The 16,911-nt window shown below is 39.2% G+C and overlaps 1 long non-coding RNA gene across 1 annotated transcript; it reads right to left on the bottom strand.

The window, feature by feature from the left end:
• Window positions 1-6,469: 6,469 nt before the first annotated feature.
• LOC129904695 (uncharacterized) lies at window positions 6,470-9,714 on the bottom strand. The gene is made up of 2 exons (XR_008770478.1): window positions 9,525-9,714; window positions 6,470-6,859 (listed from the first exon to the last, which is right to left on the bottom strand). It is a non-coding gene; the product is annotated as an uncharacterized LOC129904695 (long non-coding RNA).
• Window positions 9,715-16,911: the final 7,197 nt, after the last annotated feature.

The raw sequence follows: 16,911 nt of genomic DNA, 5'->3' as shown, positions 1-16,911 counted from the left end.
GACGTGTATTAACATAGGGCCAAATCATTTATGGAATCAAAAACAATTAGTCTCGTATAGTCCTTAAGAATTGAAGCCTGTACATTTGGTACCTCTTTACCATACAGAAGTTTCCAAGGAAATAACTCAATTACTATCAGAGTTCGACATTCAAAAGTAAATAGGCGATGTTAAGAATAGAGTTACTCCAAAGCTCACATCATATTTAACTTACAACTAACACATGCCAGAAAAGAAAGAGAGTAAACTCTACATAGTATGTACTTTTCTTCAGGTGGTCATTATATAAATATCTCCTACCCGACCCATCCTGGGGCTCGGTGAACAACTGTGACATCATAATCTCATTTTCATACCAAGTACATATCTAGAGAAAGGGAAGATAGTTTCCCACACACTACTCTTTAGCACGTAGAAGCCTTAACAGGCAATGCTCAATTCTTATAGGGGTGTCAACACCTAACTGTAGTTAGGGATTATGAGGCATACCCGGATTTATGGGAATGGAATTATCCCCACATTCCACATACAATTCACGTAAGTCTAAGACTTGCCAGAAGGAAAGAAAGATAGTTGTACGTACTTATACCAAAACATGCCAAGAGAAAGCTTTACATACCTTGTCTGAGTTACTCCTTTATCCTGCTTGCTTCGTTGCCCTTTGAACCTATTCAACATGGAAGTAATACGAATATCAACCACTTTTAACTTTCCAGCATCTTAAGTTGTACCTTAGCATTCATGGAACCTATTTTATTGTTCCTCCCCTTAACTAGTTATTTAATTAGTTAAGGCGTTAACGAAAATTGGGCAGCACCTCCCCTATAATGTGCCCTATCCAAATTTCCAATTAGATCTCTAAAAACTACAGCCAACCAACAACAACAACCTGCGGCATATGTTTAAGCAATTCACACCAATAATACACAATATAAACTCTAAACGACTTGCTCAAAAATATGATATCCAAAATAGGGTGTCTAGCCTTTATTTTGTAACACCTTTAATAATTAATTCACAAAACGAAATCGGGCCTTTCCTCTTTCTTGGAGCAAACCCGTAGCTCCCTCCCTTGCCCCTCTACGTTTTTCTCTTCTCCTTTCTTCCAAGTTTCCAATTGTAAAGATGAAGTTTTGGTTCCGTAAACCTCGTAAAATACATATATACATATCCACGTGCTTAGGGAAAACCGTAGATAATTAATTCACAGAGGAAAAGTGAAGAACTCACCCTTAATTCTTCCAAACCATAGCTGCCATAGGTACTCTCTTTCTCTCACGTTTTCTCTCTATGTTTTGGCTGATTTTTGGGTACATAATGACTAAAGAGTCATTAACATACATATATATGGTTCCTTAGGAAGTGACACGTGTCAGCCCCTAAGGGTGATACGTGTCAAGACCTTATTGGGCCACGGATCAACACCTAGCCTCCAAGGATGCCACGTGCCCTTGGTGGGGCCCACCCCCAAGTAGCTGGGTCACCTACTTGACCCCAAGCAGGTGGGTCACCTGCTGCCACATGGAACTTGCCTAGGATGCCACATGGCACCTCCTTTTGCTACCACGTGTCATCTTCTCCTCTCCCCCGTGGGTTCATAATCTCGTCTTGTCTTAAGAGCCTATGTAATTCATGCTACGCAAGCTTGGTACGTACTCCATTAGCTTAAGTATGTAGGACTTCCAAGTTAGTAGCTTACCTAGGTAAATCAAGTCCAACGACTCATTACTTAGCCTCCAATTCCTTCCGAATTCTTATGACTCCATTTCCAACCTTCTCTACTATGGGGTATCACATTCTTCCTTCCTTGGAGTCGTTTGATAGTTTCGTAGCGTATCCATCTCACATGATAATGTCTAAGGAACTTATGAGACATTCTGAGTTTAAAAGTGTGGGGTATAACATCCTTCCCCCCTTTAGAACATTCGTCCCCGAATGTTAGACAAAACTTCTCTTAGCACCTTATACAAATCGTAGGGAGATTCTTTATTGTTTCTATAACACCTACTTCTATCCAAGTACTTAATATATGAATTTCAGGAGTTGGGGTTACCTGCTGACGTCAGGAATAGGTGCGAATACCTGTGTTTTATGTTCTCTTCAGTTTCCCCGGTCATTCTCTTTCTGGTTTTGGTTTTTCCACCATATCTTGACGGAAGGCACGCCTTTAGTCTACAATCTTCTAGTTTGCCGGTCTAAGATGGCGATAGGTTATTTTTCTCACAAGATTCCATCTCCTGGACATCATCTATGGAATATATCCTGGGTGACTCGTCAGTACCCTTGCGAAGCATTCCTATCTGATGGACTGCATGCATAGTTTCCAAATAAGGTGGTAAGTTCAACTTACCAGCCATGTTGCCCACCTTATGAGCAACTTGATACAGTCTAATATATTTTGGGTTAAGTTCTCTTTTCTGGGTGACTCTGTTATGAATATCCAATCATCCATTTGAACTCTGAATGTTGATGTCGATTATTTGTATATCATTTCTGTCGACTCTGGGTTGTTAGTCAATAGTTTGCTTAATCCTGTTTGGCCTACCAGCATAGCCTTTTCCCCAATAGGGGGACTTATACACTCTGCATTACAACATCTTGTAGGGGGTCATCTGGATACTGGAATGGTATCCCTTCTCATAGGCAAACCCAATAAGTGGTGGACGATTGTCTCAGTTACTCTTAAAGCCAACCATATAAGCCCGCAATATATCTTCTAACGTTTGATAGTATGCTCAATCTGTTCAGCAGCTCGAGGGACAACCTAGGGTACTAATATCTACATGTGTTCCCGATCTCTTCTTGGATTGATGTCCAAATGTTAATCATTTTTAAAGTCCTTCTATCTAAGATATTAACTGGGGAAATCTCACGGAACCTTACTATCTTCATGTTCTATAACTCCACCTAATTTCAGGTACATAGGTACTCTTGATTGGAAGCAAATAGGTTGATTCATTAGCCTACTCACAATAACCCATATAGCACCCTACTCTTACAGAGTATAAAATAGGTTCGTAATGACATTAATCAGTCTCATATGGCCCCTCTCGACTCTTTTCAGAACTTTAACTGGCACTCTATCTTTTGGGGCTTTTGCTTTTCAACCCTTAGAGTTGGTTTTCATAGTCGTTCTATGCCCTGTCTATCATTACCTGACATAATTCCAAAGGAACCTAACATATAAGTTTGGTATCCTGTGATAACCAATTAGTTTTGTCCCTCCTGGTTAAACTGTTTCACGATTTCCTTATCCATCGGCCCGCATGGCCATTCCGTGGTTTGCCTATCAGTAACTAGTGTTACATTAAAGAATTATAGCATACCAGAGTGTCATCAATTAGTGATCAGTCAATCTTGCTTGTTTTGCTCAAGGTCCTTTTATCGCTTCCTTAACGTAACTTATAATACTCTAGGTATATAGTCTCATATCGCTCTTCTGTCGCTAGTTTGGATTCTGGTATCTTGTGTGCTTATAATAACACTAACGCACTAAATTCCATCAGCATTTTGAAGTTAAGCGTGCTTGGGCGAACGCAATACTAGGATGGGTGACCTCCCTGGGAAGTTTTCATGTCACGTTTCATTGTAATCCTAGCCACATGGTACGGGGTACTCAACTTGGCCCAAGATTTACCTTAGGGTCGTCTCGCTCATCTTTATGTTTTGCCTTGTCATTTTTACCCCTTTCATCCTATATCAAGTTTCAGATAGACCCTTGGTCCAATCGTGACCACGCCTTACTTTGTCTGTGGTACTAATTCCATTCCGATAGTTTGACTTACCTATCTTTGTAGCTTTTGGGTGGGGTATCCAAAATATCATAATTGCGTTGTCGTCATTGAACCCCTATCCCTTTTATCATGTACTTACTTACTTAACCTGAGGGTTAGGTATACATATCCGTAGGTTGCACGACCATTCGGACGCGACTTATAGGAGGTAGTCGTAGTCCTTCCGTCTTTTGGTTCATTCTACTATACACAACTCACTTATGTTGGAACTTGCTTGTGAGCTATTTTTGATACGTCTTCCTTTTCCCTTATTCCCTCCGTGCTCTTCTCATCCCCTATCATAGGAGGTTTCGTGTTCCTTTTTCCTTGGTTACACATCTATCGCACACCCTTTGCGACCAACTCTATAGCTGACATCTTGGATTTTGACCCATCATGCTATCATTATCCTTCGTAGTGTCTCTTGAATTATTTGGTAGCCTTTTATTGCTATACCCTTTTCTTTTCATACGCATTCACCTTCTAGCGTTATGTCATTCTAGGTTTTGTCAAAACCTCTCAATGCTTTCCTACATACCGTTCTAACTTCTATTCAATTACTGGTGGCTTCCCGACCTTTCTAACTTAGTTCAGCAAGGAATTTTCTTAGAGTTTAAACATCCATCTTAAATAAGTTGCCATATCAATTGTTTCCATCTTACCTTTGTAGTTTTCTCACTTGCTTCCCCCCTTTATAGGGTACTTATACCTTTATCCGCTTATACTTTGTTCTATGTCTGTATGTACAGTCTCAATTTCGTCCAATCCCCTTCCCCAATCTACTTGGTACTGTGTCATGTCCCCGTCTTTCTGTATATTTTTCCCAACCTGGTTATCCGCGTATGGAGCCTCGACAAAATTATGAAGCGACGAGAACCTATCCATACATAGTGCGACATCTCCTCTATTAATCTGTACTTAAGTACTGGGACCCATGGAAAAACTTGCCATAGGCCACATTCTACTTATCCTTATAATAGTTAATATACACTTGTAACTGTTTTAAATTTTCTTTTAACTAGGCCACATTTGTATTCCGACATTCACTGTCCAAAGTTCTCTTGGAGTAGTGGCTTTCCCAACGTATATCCCTTGTCTCTTAGGACGAATGGAAGTTGTTCCATATAGTCCTCAGGCTTGCCGTCTTTATCTCTTAAGAGTGCTATTATTTTTGGGGAGACATTGTGTACGCGCGTCATTCTTTTATATCTTAAGCTCCATACCCTTACTGCGTACTCAACGCAGGCTTTTAACTTAATTAGCATCTACCAAGGGAGCCTTATTAGCGGTCTCACTTTATCCTTGTATACTTGTATCACACTGTTCAATTCATACTTACATATCCCCTTTTTAGTTCATACTCATATTCAGTTCCTGACATCTCTTTGAGGTGCTTCTGTTAGAAGTTCTATCCCCAATTAGTCGGTGGAAAACTATAAACTGTTATCGTAAACCATTTCCCTACCATTGTTGGAAGAAACCAGAATCTCTTAAACATCACAGTACTTCTTTTAATACTTGACCTACCTGATCTCCTTCTGAGTTTATCCTCGAGTTATGAACAACTCATCTAATTTACAATTAGGAATTGGGGGCTTGGTATTTTCAAAAAGAGTGAAGCTCAATTACTGTACATCTTACCCTTCAACCTGAGCTTCTTTTTTTTTCCTGCAGCACAATTACGGTTGGAGATACTGCGGTCTGAACCGTACTCCTCAGATCGACTTTTGTTTCTTTGAAATAAACTTCCCCAAGTAAAGAGGATGCCCTTTATTGACGACGTGAAGAGTACCTCTTACAGCTTTGGTTTAGCATAATATGGGTACTCGATATCAATTTCCAAGACATGTTATAACGCTATGTTTTATTCCCTTTTCCATATTCTGGGAAAATTTTGGCAGAGTTTCCTCTACCCTTCTTACTATCCCACAACCTGCACACAGAAAATACCAACCATGCCTCACAGGGCCAACACATATATAAATATATTCATATCATATCGTATTACTGCCATAATGTCTCACAGGGACAATATAAACATGTGTTTATCACCTTTCACGTTATAGCCGCACATGGCTTCTTACATTATAACAAAACCAAAACTTGCAATATTACCCCATATAGTCAACGAAACTTTACCTATCACTTCCCTGTACCTATAGCCAGTTAGTCCCTTGTCCATCCCAGCGACCTAGGAGGTGAAGTATGCTCTTCCTCCTCATCTGTGTGCCACCTACTTATCTGTCCCTCATCATCTTCCTCACTTGAGTCTAAAAGACATGAATAACCAGGCGACCCCTAGTTTACCTACGTCCAAGATAAGGGGCTCGAGTGCGTAGTAACACTTACCGTAGGAGCCGGCCTGATATAGTGCTCCATCATCAGAGCAATCGGCATGGCTTCCGAAATCGCTTCTTGGTTCATCAGACATTTTGGGGCTATTATCGTTGGGCCTTCCAAGGAATCAACCTTACTAGCATACTGGAGGTCCTCTGAAGGATTTGTCTCAATCGAATAAGTGGGGTCCTCCAAAGGGTCAGTCTCAATAGAATAGCTCGGACTCCTCCTGCTTGGTTCCAGAGCTTGAGATCCCGATCCCGATGGCACCCTGGGGGCCTTGCCCACACCCCCTCCGCTATCTAGAGCTGGTTTTTTCATCTTTCACCCCGATCTGTACCTATCTACAAGAAAAGAGGTCAGAAATAATCTCCTCTTTAGAAACATCACCGTACACATAACAATTTATTAAGGAGGGATTGTCCTATAGCCCTTTTCGTTTGTGTCACAACATGAAAGGGCATGCGATCCGACAAGGCTACCATAACATAATAACATATACCGTACATCACGTAGACCTAGCTGAATCAAACTGATATACACAACCCACACACACATGTCTGCAGACCTCTAAAAATATTAACGACAACATATGGCGGGACAGGACCCCCGTCGTACCCCCGAATGGACAAAACAATTTTATACATCAGTGGACAGTATCAAAAACTAGGCCCCGATACAATGGATCCTCTTCCAGCTGTGCTGCATGGAATCCTAAGCTGACGGACTCCTAAAACCTGTATCTGTACCTGCGGGCATGAACACAGCCCCCCAAGAAAAGGGTGTCAGTACGACATATGTACTTAGTATGTAAAACGTTACATAACACAACTGGAAGTATATCCGAAATAAAGAAGTAGGGGAACAAATTATCAAATTAGAAGCCTGAACTTGTATTCTATGAATTACAAAAGCATGCATGCACATATCATATCGTATAGCCGGCCCCTTCGGGGACTCGGTGAATCATATATGTAGGACCATCATTGGGCTCGGTGCAATCATCTCCTTATCACTCCACATAACCATATATATATATACGTACCCGGCCCTCTAGTGAGGGGCTTAGTGGATAATGCAGTGAATTGTGCACGATAACATACCCGACCCGGGACTCGGTGAAAGAAGGGTTACAGTATAAACGAGTAGAGTAGTGAGTAACTATATGCAATTTAAATCATTATCAGAGTCTCGACAAAATAAGAAAGTTAAGCTTTTGTTTGAGGACCCGAGTACGGTGTAGTCATCTCAAGTGTCCTCTAACTGCCATTATGGGCTGCCTCAAAAGTAATCTCGGGGAACCTAGATGTGTATTAACATAGGGCCAAATCATTTATGGAATCAAAAACACTTAATCTCGTATAGTTCTTAAGACTTGGAGCCTGTACATTTGGTACCTCATTACCATACAGAAGTTTCCAAGGAAATAGCTCAATTACTATCAGAGTTCGACATTCAAAAGTAAATAGGCGATGTTAAGAATGGAGTTACTCTGTAGCTCACATCATATTTAACTTACAACTAAGACATGCCAGAAATGAAAGAGAGTAAACTCTACATAGTATGTACTTTTCTTCAAGTGGTCATTATATACATATCTCGTACCCGACTCATCCTGGGGCTCTGTGAACAACTATGTCATGATAATCTCATTTTCATACCAAGTACATATCTAGAGAAAGGAAAGATAGTTTCCCACACACTACTCTTTAGCACGTAGAAGCCTTAACAGGCAATGCTCAATTCTTATAGGGGTGTCAACACCTAATTGTAGTTAGGGATAATGAGGCGTACCCGGATTTATGGGAATGGAATTATCCCCACATTCCACATACAATTCACGTAAGTCTAAGACTTGCCAGAAGGAAAGAAAGATAGTTGTACATACTTATACCAAAATATGCCAAGAGAAAGCTTTACATACATTGTCTGAGTTACTCCTTTATCCTGATCGTTTCGTTGCCCTTTCAACCTATTCAACATGGAAGTAATACGAATATCAACCACTTTTTACTTTCCAGCATCTTAAGTTGCACCTTAGCATTCATGGAACCTATTTTCTTGTTCCTCCCCTTAACTAGTTCTTTAATTAGTTAAGGCGTTAATGAAAATTGGGCAGCACCTCCCCTATAATGTGCCCTATCCAAATTTCCAATTAGATCCCTAAACACTACAGCCAACCAACAACAACAACCTGTGGCATATGTTTAAGCAATTCACACCAACAATACACAATATAAATTCTAAACGGCTTGCTCAAAAATATGATATCCAAAATAGGGTGTCTAGCCTTTATTTTGTAACACCTTTAATTATACTAAACGAGGGGTCATGTGGTTGCCACCAAAAGCACATTAACCCTCTTTAGAACATATTTAGGCCCTGCAACAACACCCCACACCCCTGCAGCAACAACTCACAAGAACAAGACTTTACTTCGACGACAATTCAACTATAATAACTACAATTTGGGTTCTCTCCGACGCCAAGCATTCCTATACCATTTTCACATTTCCAGCCACACACAAGGTGTATAATACACTCCATAATAACACCATAAAGTTTAATTTGAAAGGACAAACCTAACTATACATGCTGATCTTCACAGCTTTCCCTTACATTAATTAGCCAAGTGACTGGAAGAAGCTAATAGCTATGGTGGAAAGCTGCAACCATGAGCTGAAAATCATCCAAGTTAGTTGGCACAAACCAGCTTACCATGTGGTTAAATTGAATACTGATGGAAGTGCCTTGGATAATCCTGGAAGAATTGGAGCTGGGGGCATCCTAAGAGATCATAAAGGAAACATCCTTTATGCATTTGCTGCACCACTTGGAATTGGTTCTAAAAACCAAACTGAGGTACAAGTTGTAGTCATAGGCATTATCTGGTGTATTCAACATGGCTACAGCAGGGTTCTACTGGAGGTTGACTCTGAATTACTTGTGAAATGGCTAAAACAAGAGATCACATCTCTCTGGACCATCAGGAACTACATCACAAACCTGCAGGAGCTGATCATAATGCTGGATTTCTTTCAATGTAAGCACACCTATAGGGAAGCTAACTTTGTTGCAGATACACTTTCCAAGCATAGCCACAGTGTAGACAGCATGGTTCAATTCTACAGTGCTCAACAGCTTCCTAAGGAAACAAAAGGATACTACATCTTGGACAAAATGGGGATGGCAAACTTTAGGAGGACAAAACTGAAGAGGATCAAACAACCTCCTTGATTTGTATATCATTAATTGTAGTACAGAATTCCCTATGTATAAATTCATAGATAGGAATTTTGTAAAGGGGAGAGTCTCCCTTGTTTATTGTCTTCCTAGAATAATCAACTTACCCCTTGAGGTAAGGATTAGAATATATATCTTCCATTTTCTTTTCCTTTGTGATTGTGCAGGTACCTGCAAATCAGAAACATATCAGCCAACAATTGCAATTCACTTCAGGTATCATGCTACTTTGAGCCTTGGGTTGGACTTGCAGCAGCTGAGTTTGGAGTTCTTGCACCAATACCTCAACAACATAGGCCATACTACAGCAGCAACAGTGACAGCAACTGAGCAACAGCAGCAGCAACTCAACAGCAACAGCAGAGCCCAGAAGCAATCAACAATCCTCAACAAATACACCATGCAAAATCAAAATGACTCCAGCTTGTGCAGTATTACAACAAATACAGTATATGCAAAGACCAAGAAGTTTCAGCTCAAATGGATAATTGGAGACGTTAGTCGAGCGACCTTGTAAAAGTTAGCCGACTTAAGCCTAATGAGGGAGCAATTTGCAATTTGGAGTTTCCAGGCCTCCAAATGTTGCAGGACTACAGAAAATATAGTAATTGCAAAGCCCAAGAAGTTTCAGCTCAAACGGATAATTGGAGACGTTAGTCGAGCGACCTTGAAAAAGTTAGACGACTTAAGCATAATGAGGGAGCAATTTGCAATTTGGAGCTTCCAGCTTGTGGAAAAGGCCTCCAAATATTGCAGGACTACAGCAAATATAGTAATTGCAAACCCTAATAAGTTTCAGCTCAAACATATAATTGGAGACTTTAGTCGAGCGACCTTGAAAAAGTTAGCCGGCTTAACTCTCAGAATTGCAGAAACTTCAGAAACTCAGGAGCCTTTTTTGGATGTTTGCTTTGTTTTTTCTTGTTGCCTTAGTTGTGAAGGTGTCAGTCAGCAACAAAGACATATACAGCATCTGTGGAAAGCCAACAGGAAAAACATACCTCAGCTGAACAATCCAACAAAGTACTCATCATGGCCAGGGTGCAGCTGCAGAGCAACAACTTTGGAGATCAAACATAAGTGTTGGTGTGTGAGTGGGAGTATTTGTGCAGCAACAATAGGTGTACTATACAACATCAAACATCCTAACTACAACAACTATGCAAACAATAATAGGGTCATCAACAACCAAACCAAGTGCAGCAACCATGGACAGGGTACTGCAGGAGCCATGGTTGGGTGGTCATTTGCTTGCTTCTGGTTTCTTTATTTGTGCAGGATTCAACTGTGGAGAGACACAACCACTAAGCAGCTGCACCAACAAGTAGCAACATCTTCAAAGAAGACAAGCCAAGAATAAGAATTCCAACCTGCAGCACACAAGGAACAACTACAATTTAATAGTACAAGTTACAGCAGCTTGCAGATTTGTTTGGTAGTGTGTTATTTGTTTTTGATTATCTGTGCAGGTATTCTAAGGAGCTGAACCTGTTCACCAGGAAGGGTCTCCTTTTCTGTGAAACTTGCACCAACAAGCATCTTAACCACTACTACTATGGAAGCAACAAGGAACTGCACACAGACCTACACCAGCCTATCCATCCCCCACATTTGTTTGTTTCTTTACTAACTGCTTATGCAGGTTCTCAGAGTCTCAAACAAAGGGAGACAACAGCCTGGTATGCTGGGAACTCATCAACACATCAACAATCCATCCATACCAATTTCCATACTTCAACACCTGCAGCAACACTCTTGCACCCCAGCTACAGATCCAAATTTGAGAAAACATTGCTTCTCAATTCATCAGCTGCCAACATCATCCATCATCTTCCCCACCTATATGCAGCACACAAGGAGCAACTACAAGTCAATAATACTAGTTACAGCAGCTTGCAGAATTGTTTGTTTGTGTGTTGCTCTGGGTTTGTTTGTCTGTGCAGGTATCCCAAGGAGCTGATCCTCATCACAATGAAGGATCTATTTTGGAGTATAACATGCAACAACAAGCAGCCTACCACTTCAGCAAAAGAGGCCATAAGGAATGGGTTATAGATTTACAGCAGCCTTTACATATCCTACATTTGTCTGTTTCTTTGGCCTCTTGTAGGTGTAGGTTTACAGAGCTTCAAACGAAGGGAGACTAAAGACTGGCATGCTAAGGCCTCCCCAACACTCTCCAACAATCCATACATGCCAGCTACTATGCTTCATTGTTTGCAGCAGTCCTATGGCAGCCAAGCTACTTGGAATCCTTGGTGGGTTACTTGTTTGAGTGCAGGCTACACTACTGGCTGGAACACTCCAATATGCAAGGCAACATCAGAGGAGCTTCCAAGCAGGTGCACACATCAGAGCTGCAACACCTTCAAAATGCAGCATGCAAAAAGTCAGTGCCAATATTTTATCAACAACAACTCCAAGGCTGCTGGTTGCTACAGCTCAATATATTTCCTCTCCTATAATCCTCCCTAACTAATATATACATGATCTTGATGTGGATGCACCCTTCCATTTGGACTTACTTGGTATGACAAGACTAAAAAGGGCAAAGATGAACAGAACCTCCTCACCCCATGCGAGATAGAAGGTTCATATACTTGTTCTTCTTCAATTTAGCTATGTATGATATGTAGCGTAGTTGAATAGGACTAGTGTAGGTTACTTTCTTGTTTTCTCATGGAAGGGGAGAGTCTCCCTCATTTATGCTTTCTTAGTCGACTTGTATCGGGAGGAGTCATCCCATAGGTTTATCGCTTTCCATCTAGTAATGGGGTTGAGTAGGCCGACCTGAGTAGGTCGGCTGACTCATGAACCATCCTAAGTTTGGAGGTAAGGTTTATGTCCCCCTTCGTGTATTTTTCTTTAATTTTATTTATGATAAGTCTTGGGGGTGCTGCTCAACCCCTGACTGTGCACGAGAGGTGGGAGCCTCGTGTAGGGTCTGTTCCCATAAAAAAAAAAGGACAAACCTTACCTTACCCGAATTTGTCCAAAATATTCAAATCGCAACTCGAAACTTCTTCAAATGCGCTGAAATTGAGCGGGCTGTTCGTGTTACTTCTCCGCTGCCCCAAATTGGAATTTTATGCCATTAAACACTATTATGTAGACGTGGTATACCCTGAATAATTAATTCACAAAACGAAATCAGGCCTTACTTCTTTCTTGGAGCAAACCCATAGCTCCCTCCCTTGCCCCTCTACATTTTTCTCTTTTCCTTTCTTCCAGGTTTCCAATTGTAAAGATGAATTTTTGGTTCCGTAAACCTCGTAAAATACATATATACATATCCACATGCTTAGGGAACACCATTGATAATTAATTTACGGAGGAAAAGTGAAGAACTCACCCTTAATTCTTCCAAACCATAGCTGCCGTAGGTACTCTCTTTCTCTCACATTTTCTCTCTATGTTTTGGCTGATTTTTGGATACATAATGACTTAAGAGTCATTAACATACATATATATGGTTCCTTAGGAAGTGACACGTGTCAGCCCCTAAGGGTGACACGTGTCAAACCTTATTGGGCCACGGATCCACACCTAGCCTCCAAGGATGCCACGTGCCTTGGTGGGGCCCACCCCCAAGTAGGTGGGTCACCTACTTGACCCCAATCAGGTGGGTCACCTGCTGCCACGTGGAATTTTCCTAGGCTGCCACATGGCACCTCCTTTTACTACCACGTGTCATCTTCTCCTCTCCTCCGTGGGTTCATAATCTCGTCTTGTCTTAAGAGACTATGTAATCCATGCTACGCAAGCTTGGTACGTAATCCAATAGCTTAAGTATGTAGGACTTCCAAGTTAGTAGCTTACGTAGGTAAATCGAGTCCAACGATTCATTACTTAGCCTCCAATTCCTTCTGAATTCTTATGACTCTATTTCCAACCTTCTCTACTATGGGGTATCACATTCTCCCTTCTTTAGAGTCGTTTGATAGTGTCTTAGAGTATCCGGCTCACATGATAATGTCTAAGGAACTTATGAGATATTCCGAGTTTAAAAGTGTGGGGGTGTAACATATAACTAGTCCTCATTCCCTCTAATTCTCTCAGAATCATCTAAGGCATCAAGGTTTTCTCTCTAAAGGGTTTTCTCCTAAGATAGGGTTTCAAGATTCAATTCTCCTCTTTAAGTTCCCAGCTAGAATTCAGTAAGATATGTGGAAATTTCATCCGTGGATCATTTTCATCCATGGAGTCCCAAAGATTTCTCTCATTTTCCCTATAAATTTCAATCCAATTGTTCTAGGGTTTTGATGATTTAGCATTGGGTTCATTCAATTATGCTTTTACTCATCTTCAATGATCTTATTATGAATGAATTGATGTTAATTATATAATTTCAAGATGTTTTACATGAACTTATGAATTATGTCTATTTTATGACTAAACATGATTCGAGATTTCACATGCATCATGAATTTATGATTTTTGATTTCAAGAATGCTTTTAGATAAAGTATTAATATAATCTTATGAAACTAAGGTTTAATTCGGAAGGAAAGTAATCTCATCATGAAGGTTTTTCATGATTTAGCCACTTAAAGTTAAGTGTGATTTTATATGAAAAACTTATCATGATCTAGATGCTTTTAATTAAGTATCACTTATGGCTTGATTGGGCCGAGGTTCATGATATGATTTAAGGAGCTATTCTTATGATTTTCAAAGTATCTATGATGAATTTGGTCTTATAATCTTATTATCATTTTCCATGACTATTCTATGATTTTGATTGATATTGTTGTTGAGAGTTTACTTAGCATCGAGTGAACTAGGAGAAATCACCTAGATCCCATAACTACGTGCCACCATAGGATGTTCTAAATGGATAAGTCTAATATTAAGCTAGTGGATCCACATATAGCTCATGTAAATGGTCCTTACCTTGGCAAGTGAGACAATCTCTTTTCGGTGTGGGGAAGAAACTAGACTCTATGATATAGCTCTTATGATTTATGTCGGTTAATGGTATCTATCACAAAGTTTTATGACTCTTCTATAGTTTATGACTCCTCTATGCTATGTTTGATCATGATTTTCTTACGAGTTTGCATTGACCATGTTTTATGATTCAAATGATGCATTTAAATGTTTTAACTATATTTAGCTTGGTCATTGCATTATTATAATTTACGTCATGCATCGCATATTCTCCATCTTAGTACATTTCATGTAGTAACGCATACTCTATTGCATATATTATTTTATAATATAGGTCAGGATGTTCTTGCCCATTCTCGTGGCTAGTACGGATTGCTATTGAAACTACAGTGTTTTGGTGGGTCCTCATATTTCGAGGATGCAACCGCTTATGTCATCTTTTATTTCAAACTCATGTTATTTCATATTTTGTGGGTAAGTTGGGATTTGTCCTATGCCCCCATCTATATTAGTAGAGGCTTATCAGACTAGACTAGTATGATTTTGTTCATTTCATATGTTATGTTTGTGATTCTCCTTTATCAAGATTTCTATGATGAGGCTTGTCTTCCACATTGACTTTTTTTATTATCATAATTATGCTATGATAAGAGGCTTGGTTACTATCTCTCGGGCTTCAAATTGATGTGTCACGTCTAGAGTCCAGCTTGAGTCATGACACTCAGCCCTTGATAAGGGCTTTCAGATGGATTCATAAGTTTAGTTTTGTTGTCTTTTACTCTGACAAAGTACTGGATGGCTCTAGCAGCGTGGGCTAGACATTGCATCATCAAGAAGCTCATAGTGATGGTTGTCGATTAAAACTCCCCAAGAAAAGTAAAGTTACTATTTTAGAACTTATACATTGCATTACCTACAACTGTACATGTTTTCATTACACTTGCATGCTTTACTTTTAGTCAAGCTATTTCAGTATTCCTTTTTAGCATGTGTTTAGTTTAGCTCAGTTATTTCATTCAACCTTATTATATACCGTACATTTCATGTACTGATGTCATTCGATGCTGCATCAATTTATGATGCAAATACAGGTGCTCAGGATCATCAATAAGTGTTCCATTGAGATCACATCTTCATCGACCTTTGGTGAGACCTCCCTGCTTAAGAAGAGCTCCTTTTAATTATTCTTTTCAGTATTATTATTCATTAGTATATTTTAGCCGTTGGTCTTGTCCCATAACCTATCCTCAGACAGTAGATTTTATAGACAGTATAGGGAGTTAGATCAGTTTTCAGCTTTGAGATGTTTTAAACATTTTATCACCTATATCATTGAGTATTTTCAAACAGTTGCATAAGGTATTCTTTAAATGATTTAACTACTCATCTATTTAAGCTTCCGTATGTATGTTTAGTCTTCCACTTAATAGTCAACTAGGCCAATGGTTCGCTTGGGACGAACAAAAATATTAGAGTAACGACCACACCTAGGATGTAGACTAGAGGCATGGCAATATAGCTTAGGAATTATATGTGATATAATTGGTTAGGGATAACTTACAACATTCTATATAGTATAAGTCTACGAAGCAGGTGAGGGATGATATGCCTGCTTCTTAGCCAAGGTGTAATTATGGGATTTACAAATTTGTTTACTCAAATAGATTGTACTTTGATTGAGTAGCGTGTGTATTATTCTTCAATTGGAACAACATACCAATTGATTCTATTTAATTCTGCTTGAATCTCTTCAGATAGATAATTGATGAAGCCATTTCTTTAAAGATTTATATGCCCTTCAATTTTTGCTTTATTACTTCATATACCTTTGGTCTTTGTATAAATTAAGTAAACCTTGAGAACTTTTTGAATGTTCAAAAGTATCCAATACTGGTTGCTTTTAGAAGACATATACACCATTTATTTTATAACTTAATTATTTTTTATGCCTTTGATATTTCTGTGAATTTGGTAAACTTTTAATGCATTTTATGTTTCAACAAGTATGACAGTTGATAAAGTCATGTTAGTAAATACATAGTAGCTTTTTCTTTAATCTGTTTGTAGCCAGGTGCCTATGCTCGTACACTCTTTTTATTTTGACACACGAGTTAACTTTACTTCATAGTGTGTATAAAAATAATATTGAATAAAATATATTAATATTGTACATATTAGTAATATTTATATAATTATGTAAAAGTTATTTCTTATGCAATGTTTAATTTAGTATATTAAAAATAAAATGCATGACATAACTTCTATAAAAAAATTATTTATAAAAATACCTTCCACACTCTTTAATTTTGAAAAATGAGAAATATCTTGAGAAGGATTTAAGGAATAGTTATGTCATTAGTCAATGTATGAAATCCTGTGTATACTAATAAATAGAAATTTATGATATTAGCAATACTGTTACACCCTGCATTTTTGAACCTTGAAACGTGTTTCTAGTCTTCTTGAAAGTGGCCATGAGACCCCTACTGTCCAGACACTATCAAACGACTCTAAGGAGGGGAGAATGTGATACCCCATAGTAGAGAAGGTTGGAAAAAGAGACATAAGAATCCGGAAGGAATTGGAGGCCAAGTAATGAGTCGTAGGACTCGATTTACCTACGAAAGCTACTAACTTAGAAGTCTTACAAACTTGAGTTATTTGAGGAC

Source organism: Solanum dulcamara, chromosome 9, assembly GCF_947179165.1.
Source record: "Solanum dulcamara chromosome 9, daSolDulc1.2, whole genome shotgun sequence".
In the NCBI taxonomy this organism is placed as follows: domain Eukaryota; kingdom Viridiplantae; phylum Streptophyta; class Magnoliopsida; order Solanales; family Solanaceae; genus Solanum; species Solanum dulcamara.
The sequence above is the reverse complement of the archived record's forward strand: the minus strand, read 5'-3'. Positions and strand labels throughout refer to the sequence as shown.